At 32.0% G+C, this 9,512-nt stretch overlaps 1 long non-coding RNA gene across 1 annotated transcript; it reads left to right on the forward strand.

Annotated features, from left to right (window-relative positions):
- The first annotated feature begins 5,892 nt into the window (after positions 1-5,892).
- On the forward strand, positions 5,893-8,516 carry LOC127730807 (uncharacterized). The gene is made up of 3 exons (XR_007995305.1): positions 5,893-5,959; positions 6,883-7,074; positions 7,755-8,516. It is a non-coding gene; the product is annotated as an uncharacterized LOC127730807 (long non-coding RNA).
- The last annotated feature ends 996 nt before the right edge of the window (positions 8,517-9,512 follow it).

Consider the following 9,512-nt stretch of genomic DNA (forward strand, 5'->3'; position numbering starts at 1 on the left):
GGTTTTAATCTACGCCAAATACAAGATGTAATAGATTACGCAGATAAGTTCAATATAGAAGGTGCTATTTTATTCATAGATTTTTCGAAAGCTTTCGACACATTAGAATGGAATTTTATGTATCATACTTTAGAATATTTTGGTTTTAATAAACCCTTCATAAATTGGATAAGAACCTTGTATACAAATATAAATAGCTCTATATTCAATAACGGGTGGATATCTGCCCCTTTTGGACCCCTTAGAGGTATCCGGCAGGGATGCCCGTGCTCTTCTCTACTTTTTGTAATGTCAGTAGAAATAATGGCCAACCAACTAAGGCAAAACAAAAATATAAGAGGCATAGAATTAAAAATTGATAGTAAAACACATAGCTTGAAAATCACGCAAGTTGCTGATGATACAACTCTATTCCTCAAATCGAAAGAAGAAATCCGAACAGCATTAAATGTAATCGAAATTTTTGGAACTTTTTCCGGACTACAACTAAATAAAAATAAAACAGAAGGAATCTGGATTGGTAAACTCAAACATTGTAGGGATAAAGTAGATGAAATTAACTTCACGGATAAACCCGTAAAAGTGTTAGGAATATATTTCGGCATTAATAAAAAAGATTGTGAAAAATTGAATTGGGATACTAGATATGAAAAGAGTCGAAATCTAATTACATCGTGGAAAAAAAGAAACTTAACAATTTTAGGTAAAATTCTAATAGTTAAAACCCTCATTATACCACAATTTACTTTTTTAGCGAACGTTACAGTTTTAAGTAACTCAAATATACTTGAACTAGAAAGAGAAATCTTTAGTTTTATATGGGATGGTAAAAAAGATAAAATCAAAAGATATACATTGGTAGCAGATTACAACCAGGGAGGGCTAAATATGATCGACATAAAAAGCTACTTCTCCTCTCTTAAGATAAGATGGGTCTCTAGGTTGCTACAGGCAAAACAAGAAAATTGGACATTGATCCCAAAGCTATTTTTAAACAAATTAGGGGAAAATTACCTTATTTTTAGAATGAACTTAAATAACCAAACCTTAAAAAAACTAGATATAACTAAGGATATTCCAGATTTTTACTTAGATATAATAAAAAGTTGGATTTTAATTCATGAAACGAAAAACACAGAACTGAAAAACTTTGTCGAGATAAGAAAGCAAGTTATCTGGGGTAATAAATTTAACAAATTTCAAAACAAGCCGCTTATTATGCATAATTGGATACACAGTGATTTCATTTATCTTAATGATATTATTGACGACAATGGAAAAATTGCCCACGAAAAAATATTTAAAAAACTGCAAAACACTAAAAATTGGATTTCAGAAATTTCGATAGTCAAAAAAGCAATACCAACCTCATGGCTAAAAGTTTTAGCCAAGAAAGAATCCATCAAATCAAATGTAAATTTTAACAGATTATTTATCAATATAAACAAAGAAAACATTGAATTTGAAAATTTAAGCAACAAAAAGGTATATCAATACCTCGTTCGACAAAAAATTTCTCCAAACATCGGCATAAATAAATGGAAAAAAGAACTAGAAATCAATTACAATTTTACCAAATATACGTTTAAATTTATACACCAAAATTTAAAACTGAATAAACTAAAAATGTTTAGATGGAAATTGATAAGCTGCATTCTCCCAAATGGAGAAAATCTCTACAAATGGAAAATCGAATCTAGCCCCTATTGTCAACTTTGTCAACTTAAAGACACGTATCATCACTTTTTTATTGAATGTAAATTTCTAAAAGAATTTTGGGAAATTATAAATAAAATTTTATCTCAAATGAACTTTAATAAAAAAATCAACTTAAAAGATATAGTAATAGGCTACAAAATAACAGATAGCGAGTATATCGGATTCAATATAATTCTGACAATTATAGGATTTGCAATCTACAAATCGTACTATGTATCAAACCAAAGAAATAAATCTACTAATGTATTCATTCTCTTTAAATCTGAATTTGACGAATACTTTAGATCATACAATCTAGACAAAGAATACAATGCAGTCCGGGTGTTTCAAAATTTAATCTAAGGAACAGAAATTTGTTTTCTTAAAAAAAAAAAAAAAAACATTTTTATGATATTCTTAAGCAGACAGATATCTTAACTATATAAATAAATAAATTACTCACCTAATAAGTTTGAAATCCAAGGATAAAGATATAAAATCGGCAAATTCCACAATAAACATCCATTAAAAAGCATGCTCTCACCTTTAAACAAGGTAAAACATCCGATCAAGAAAATCGATATTCCACACATTTAAACCATGCAATTGATAAACGAGATGACAGTAGATAATTTATTTCGGATTAGTGTATCATATTATTATTGAACATTGTATTTAATTGTAAAAAAACAGTAGATAATTAATTTCGGATTAGTATGTCATATTATTATTGAACATTGTATTTAATTGTACTATTACTAATATAAAATATAAGAAAATACTACTTATCTATATGAAACCCTGTTCTTATAGATATTAACAATATCGGGGTACCTTACTGTTAAAGCTGTAGCGGTAAGGTCATTGTTAACAGCTTTAGTGCAATAAAACTTTATTCAAGTGTTAAAAAAAAAAAAAAAAAAAGAAAATTGTTTAATATTTTGACATGTACAGTCATGATATTACAATGTATGCACAGTGGTGTCTACTCCACTATGTAATGTACTTTAGTATATTGTATGTTTCCAAGAACAACCTCTGTACACTAGTGAGTCAAAGGAAAATAAAGTATGTGTGGTCACAAGATAGCTATCCGCTGTCATCCGGAATGTAAGAAAACGTTTCACTCTCCCTTATCTATTTAGAGGATTTTTTAAAAGAAATGTTTACATAAGCATCCAATAGATTTCGATATTTTTTAAATGAATGTCATTCTTATCATCTCTCTTTGTGTGAATTATTCCCTTTTATGACCTATAAAGATGAATTCAGGCAAAGGCACAACCAACAACCCCCTCTAAAATCTGGAAAAAATATTTTGCCTTGCTCTATTTGCCACAATTGTTGAGGTCCCACTACAACTTACGTCAATTCCTAACTTTTGATGTGAATGTTAATCTGTCTACTTGAATAGAAGAAGGGACAAAGGAACACAAATGTGTTAAACGGTTAAATTTGAATGAAGGTCATGAGGGGTAAATGTTGGTAAGACCATAGCATACATAGCAGGAAAAGCTTCATGACGTCAACGTCACCATCCTCATCCCCGAAAAAGCTACTTTTGTGATAATGACAAAAAAAATTGCATATTTGTTCTGTAAACACGAAATATAGGTATTGAGAAATGGGGAAGGCCAACTTTCTACTGCATATACATGTGCTAGCCCTGTTATCAGTTCTAAGTAATTTGTTTCTATTATTTCAATGATATATACTGTGAAAGTATGTGGTAGTTAAAATATATTAAACACATCATGTTATGAAATGTATTTATTTACTTACATTAGTTTCTGATATTTCTAAACTATATACCAACTGTTTATGTTTTATTTTACTTATCAAATCAAATCAAATCAAATCAAATATTTTATTGTCGTATAAACTTTACAGTTTGTGACCAACATGTATTAACACAATAAACATATATACATACATATCAAACATACACAATAAAAACAATAATAAGCTGTTAAGAGTCCCCTGCCCTCAGTTCTAATGACTTTTTCAAGAAGGATCCTAACTTATTTGTTTGTAAAGGCGTTGATGGATTTAGTAAATAATGAATTTTTTCTTCTTCATTTAAATTATTAAAGTTATTATTTTCAGTACATATGTGTTCAAAAAAGGCATTTCTTAGTGTTTTATTATAATCACAATAGAGTAAAAAATGTTTCTCATCCTCTAGTATTTTACATTTATGACAAAGTCGTTCCTCTCTTAGGATTTTAAAATATCTCCCCTTTTCAATGAAGAGGGAGTGATCACTTAGTCTAAATTTAGTGATCAATCTCCTTTTCTGAAAATTAGATATATTTAGATAAGATTCTAGTTTGCAATCCTTTTTAAGTTTTTTATATAGATAAAATTTACTTTTATCATCAATGTTTTCAAATTTAGTTTCAATTAAATCTTCATATCTATTTTTCATTTTTAACTTTATATCGTTTTTTATTTTATTTACATCTTTTATGTCCTTACAATTAGAAAAAATATTAAGGTCAATATTAATCTCTTCAACAATATTTTTTGCATATGTATACCATGAATAAGTTCAAGTCAAATCTAGAGACTGTGCTAGAGAAAAAGCTTCCTTTATCAATGGATTAATATTATTATTATATAGCCTAGCTAAATATAAAAGGGTTTGTGTTTTAATAAAACATTCTATAGGCTATCTTCCTAATTCAACTCTTGCTCCTAAATTGGATGCATTTTTTCTTATTCCTAGAGTAGATTTACAAAATTTAAGATGCATATTTTCAATAGGGGTTTTGTCAGTAAAATCAAGTTGATTAATTTGTTTTCCTGAAGATAAGGCTCTGTTTTTGGCTCATGACGTCAACTTATCGATTGTGGGAATTTTCCACGTTATAAATATACAAACCCACGAACTATAAATAACATAAAATCCCATATCATGCTCATTCTATCTATTTCTCGACCCTTGTTTATTTTCAACTTGTAAAATATAGGGAGATTTTCTAATTTATCCTACAAATGGTCATGATAAAGTCATGTAGATGAAGGCGACAAAACAAAAAGTTGTAGCGGATTTGTGTGGATTTGAAGGCAAATAGTCTGATATCAGTAATAATCCACTAGTAATGTTATTTTCTATGAAAAGCCAGGTGTCATAATTCCAACTTTGTAATTCTGAAATTGTAAATATGTAAATCTTTAATTTAGATTCCAACTTTTCAAATCTTAATTTGTAACAGCGCAACTCGACAATGAACGTTTAAGAATTGCAACTGGACCCATGCATGCAATCGTGTAATTGCAACTGGACCCATGCATGCAATCGTGTAATTGCAACTGGACCCATGCATGCAATCGTGTAATTCAGAAGTCTCTCCACTGAGATACAAAGATAATTCAGAGGAAGAAGATATCTAAATTAAAATAAAAGTATAATAATAGAATTTATGATTCAGCATAAATTTGTTTATTTGTGTAAGCTATGTTTGTCATTGGCCGTTCTACTTTTTGTCTAATGTGGGTTATCACTTATCTGATTGTGTATTCGTTTTTATTCTGTAGTTAGTCACCACTTTGGTGTTAACATGTATATCTATTATATAGTCATTTTTATAAATTTACTCTTTGCAAAAGTATGAATTATTCTAAATATTAAGGATTTTCTTATCCCAGGCATATCATCTTAGCCGTATTTGACACAACTTTTTGGAACTTTTGGTCCTCAATGCTCTTCAACTTTGTACTTGTTTTGGCTTTCGAACTTTTTTGATCTGAGCGTCACTGATGGGTCTTATGCAGACGAAATGCGCGTCTGGCGTATTAAATTATAAGCCTGGTACCTTTTGATAGCTATTATTTGTGTGTGTCTCTGTCCTGTATGTTCTCCCATTTATTTGTATTGAAGTCCTGTCATGTAGTCTTGTCATTTAAATGTTATATTTAACATTGCCATAAAAGCGGGAGGTCTGGCTAGCCACAAAACCAGGTTCAACCCACCATTTTTTTCTTAAAATGTCCTGTACCAAGTCAGGAAAATGGCCATTGTTATATTGTAGTTCGTTTCTGTGTGTGTTGCATTTTAGTGTTGTGTCGTTGTTCTCTTGTTATATTTGACGTGTTTCCCTCAGTTTTAGTTTGTCACCCGGATTTGTTTTTTTCTCAATCGATTTATGAATTGCGAATAGCGGTATACTACTGTTGCCTTTATTAATCACGCGCAGTATGACTGCGCATGCAATCTTTTCAATAGCTACATTCGACGGAAGCAGACGGATATATTTTGGTAATTTCAAAATATTCAGGATTCAGATTGTTTAGGTTTTTCTACTTCTTTTCCAATATCGGAACTCAGGTGGTATATTTAGAATTAGTCTCCCGTATGAATCGCGGGATGTTTTATTTAAATATAAATGTTTCAGAGCAAATTACATTTCAATTTATTGCTTATTTTACATGTTTGTATATTTTGTCTTATCCGGAGGTAGCGATCGGCGTCTTGTATTAATGATAATTGAGCTACTCGAAGTTTCTTTATGTAAGTTACATAGAAATCTATAAGTGTTTATGGTATTTCATCAACGAGATATCAACCCTTGACACCGATCTGCAAATAATTTCACTCCGGCGGTCACAGCTTCTTGTTAATTAATCATTGTGCATGCTCGACATACATCTGATTATTATTTTGTTACGTTCATTTTATTATAATAATTTTATTTATTTATCTATTTATTTATTTAATTGTTTCCTTCATGTTTGTATCACCACTTAATTAGTTAATATTACGAAGCATCGTTATAGATAGTATATTTAATACAACGATTATAATCTGTCTGTTTTTATTACATGTTTCATTATAAGAGGTTTTCATTATCAAAATAGATGTGATTTAATTAACGTTTAATATTCTGGTAATTATCCCTGTGAATGCTTACGTTATAACCTCGTGTGCTCTATTTTTAGTAGCTTATCATTCGGCACAGGTTGTTTAATCAGCCTCCTGGCACGTGTAACCTAGATTAGGTTTTTTGTTATCGTATTCTGACCGACATTTGTGTATAGTAAACCAAATATTTTATTTATGACATTGAAAGGTTAACGTACTTGGTTAAAGGCGTCAATGAACTTTTTGAGGTCGCTTTGTAATAAATACTTTACTTATAGTATAAAGCAATATTGTGTGTTTGTTCAATTATATTCTTATAGTTTTAGATAAGATGAACACAAGAGGGTCAAGGAAAAAGCGTATAGCAGCTACAAAAACAACAACATTAGAAGCTACTACCCGAGAAGAGGAAACACAGCCCCCAATAGTACCAGATCCAGTCCCTAACCATCCCTCAACTTCAGGAGGAGTAGCAGTAATGGACCCTACATCAGTTGTTACAAATCGACCAGGTAATGCAATTAGTGAAGATCATCTAATGTTTATGAAAACACCTACCTACTCGCCTAGCCTTGACGATGACATAACATTACATGTCAGTCAGAATTTAAAACAAAAAATTCAAAGGGGCGAGTATGTCGATTTTGGCTCTTTTATTGCATAACTCAGTCATTGATAATGACAAGCAAAAAGTCACTTATGAGCAACGGCAACTTGTCATAAATCCAGTTTTGCCCCAAACAAAGATCACAAACATCGAAACTTGGTCCGATGCCTTTCTAATTTTTATGAGTTTATATTGTTCTGTGCATCCCCATAAATTCCAAGACGTCTAAAGTACATGACTTCTATTCGAAAAGGTGCCAGACGTCATGGAGGTATCGGTTGGAAATACTATGATGAGCAGTACCGCTTGAAAAAAGCTCGAGACCCAAGTGGGTCGTGGGGTAAATTAGATTCGGAATACTGGATGTGGTATATTGGCTCCTCGTTTGAAAAATAGTAAGATTTTGTTTACAGACAACATCGCGTTGGTTGATATACTGAACAAGAGAACATCAAAATCAAAACGTGTAATGTCAATAATTCGACCATTCGTGTTGCGTACCATGCATTACAACATTCAGTTCAAGGCATAACATATTGTAGGTGCCAAAAATAATATAGCTGACGCTCTCTCTCTCGCTTTCAGATAGACAAGTTCAGAAAGTTATCACCATTGGCGGAGGATACACCGGAAATAGTCCCTCGGGAGTTCATATACCTGATCTCCAAACTGAAATTGACCGACTAATTGTATCAGCAGTCGCACCTAATACGGCAAAAGTTTACCAACAAGCTTTACGGTCATTTAAAGATTTTAGGGCCTTATTCCACTTCGAAGATCTATGGCCTATTCCATTACATCAAATAACTAACTATATTGCCTATATGTCATTAACTGGAATTGCGGCCTCAACTGTCAAATCGTATATCTCTGGGTTGAGTTTTTTCAGTAAGATTAACAATTATACTGACTGCTTTAATGCTTTTGTTGTCAGAAAGCTACTCGAAGGAATGAAGCGTTCTCAGCGTCGACCAAAGGATGCTAGGTTACCCATAACGCGTGATTTATTGTCAAAAACTTATAACGTTCTACCTGCTGTTTGTCATAATTATTTTGAAACTAAACTCTTCCAAGCTTGGTTTTCCTTGGACTTTGTTGGTTTCCTTAATGTTGTCGAAATAACCGCTTCCAACATTGGGACTCAGGTGGTATAATTAGAGTTAGTCTCCCGCAAGATTTGTGGGATATTTAATAGAATATCAGTGTTTTATAGCAAATTAATTTCAATTTATTCCTTCTTTTGCTTATTTTTACATGTTATAATACTTTTACTACCCGGAGGTAGCGATCGGCGTTGATTATAAATAAGAATGAAGCTATTAAATTTTCTTTATGTACTGTTACATAGAGATATACACGTGTTATTTTATTTCATATCAACGCTTGACACCGATCTGCAAATTTCACTCCGGTGGTCACAGCTTTATGCTAATTGAATCGCATGAACTCCAAAAGAAGCGAGACTGGGTACATCGACAGGATAATGATAATGATGTTTGCATCAGCTGACATGAGAATCAAAACTCCGTCAAAATGTCACAATCGGGGTAAAATTACAGATGAAACGACTATACTTGTATCCAAAGATAAATGACTGAGAAAACATGTCCCTAGTGAGTTGAGATATAGGCATATCGTTTCGGTCAATCATTTCGAGAAGTTTTCAATTTACTGCTATATGTGTTTTTTAATCATTTGTTAAGTCATTTAACCATTCAAAAGTTTGTTGATCTCTAAATAAATTGTAATAAACTGCGGTCTCAGAAAAAAATAATCGGTAGTCGCATACAAAAAGGACATAACTTAAACTCACGACACCACAAAAGCACACAAAAAAGAAGACAAAAGTAAAACCTCAAACAGGAGCACAAGCATACTAAAAACTGACAAATATTAGATGCCAAACATAAAACCAACGACATCAGCACAAACACACTGAGAACTGACAGAAAAAAAAAGAACACGAAACCAAGTCCAAAAAGAAATGCATGAACTCCAACTAGAGCTAGATAGGGTGCGTCGACAGGGTATCAAACGTCTCCTGCTATGCATGCTTACCCACCACGCGAATCCACACTTGGAACTAAGATACAAAATGTAAAATTACAGATCAGACTATTCTGAGACCGCGAAACTAATGTCGCCATGGTGTTGAGAAACAGACACATTGTATTAATTAACAAATTTATGATGGTGATCATACAACTTATGTAGTGTCGGTTTCAGTCGTTTCTTCCTCGGAACCCTGTTAAACACGATATTGTGTAAAGAGTACACCCCTGATAACGAAGACCGTATAATGAGAACACTCGCGAGCGTATCAACTGAGGAATTATGTAACAA

Source organism: Mytilus californianus, unplaced genomic scaffold, assembly GCF_021869535.1.
Source record: "Mytilus californianus isolate M0D057914Y unplaced genomic scaffold, xbMytCali1.0.p SCAF_2, whole genome shotgun sequence".
NCBI lineage: Eukaryota > Metazoa > Mollusca > Bivalvia > Mytilida > Mytilidae > Mytilus > Mytilus californianus.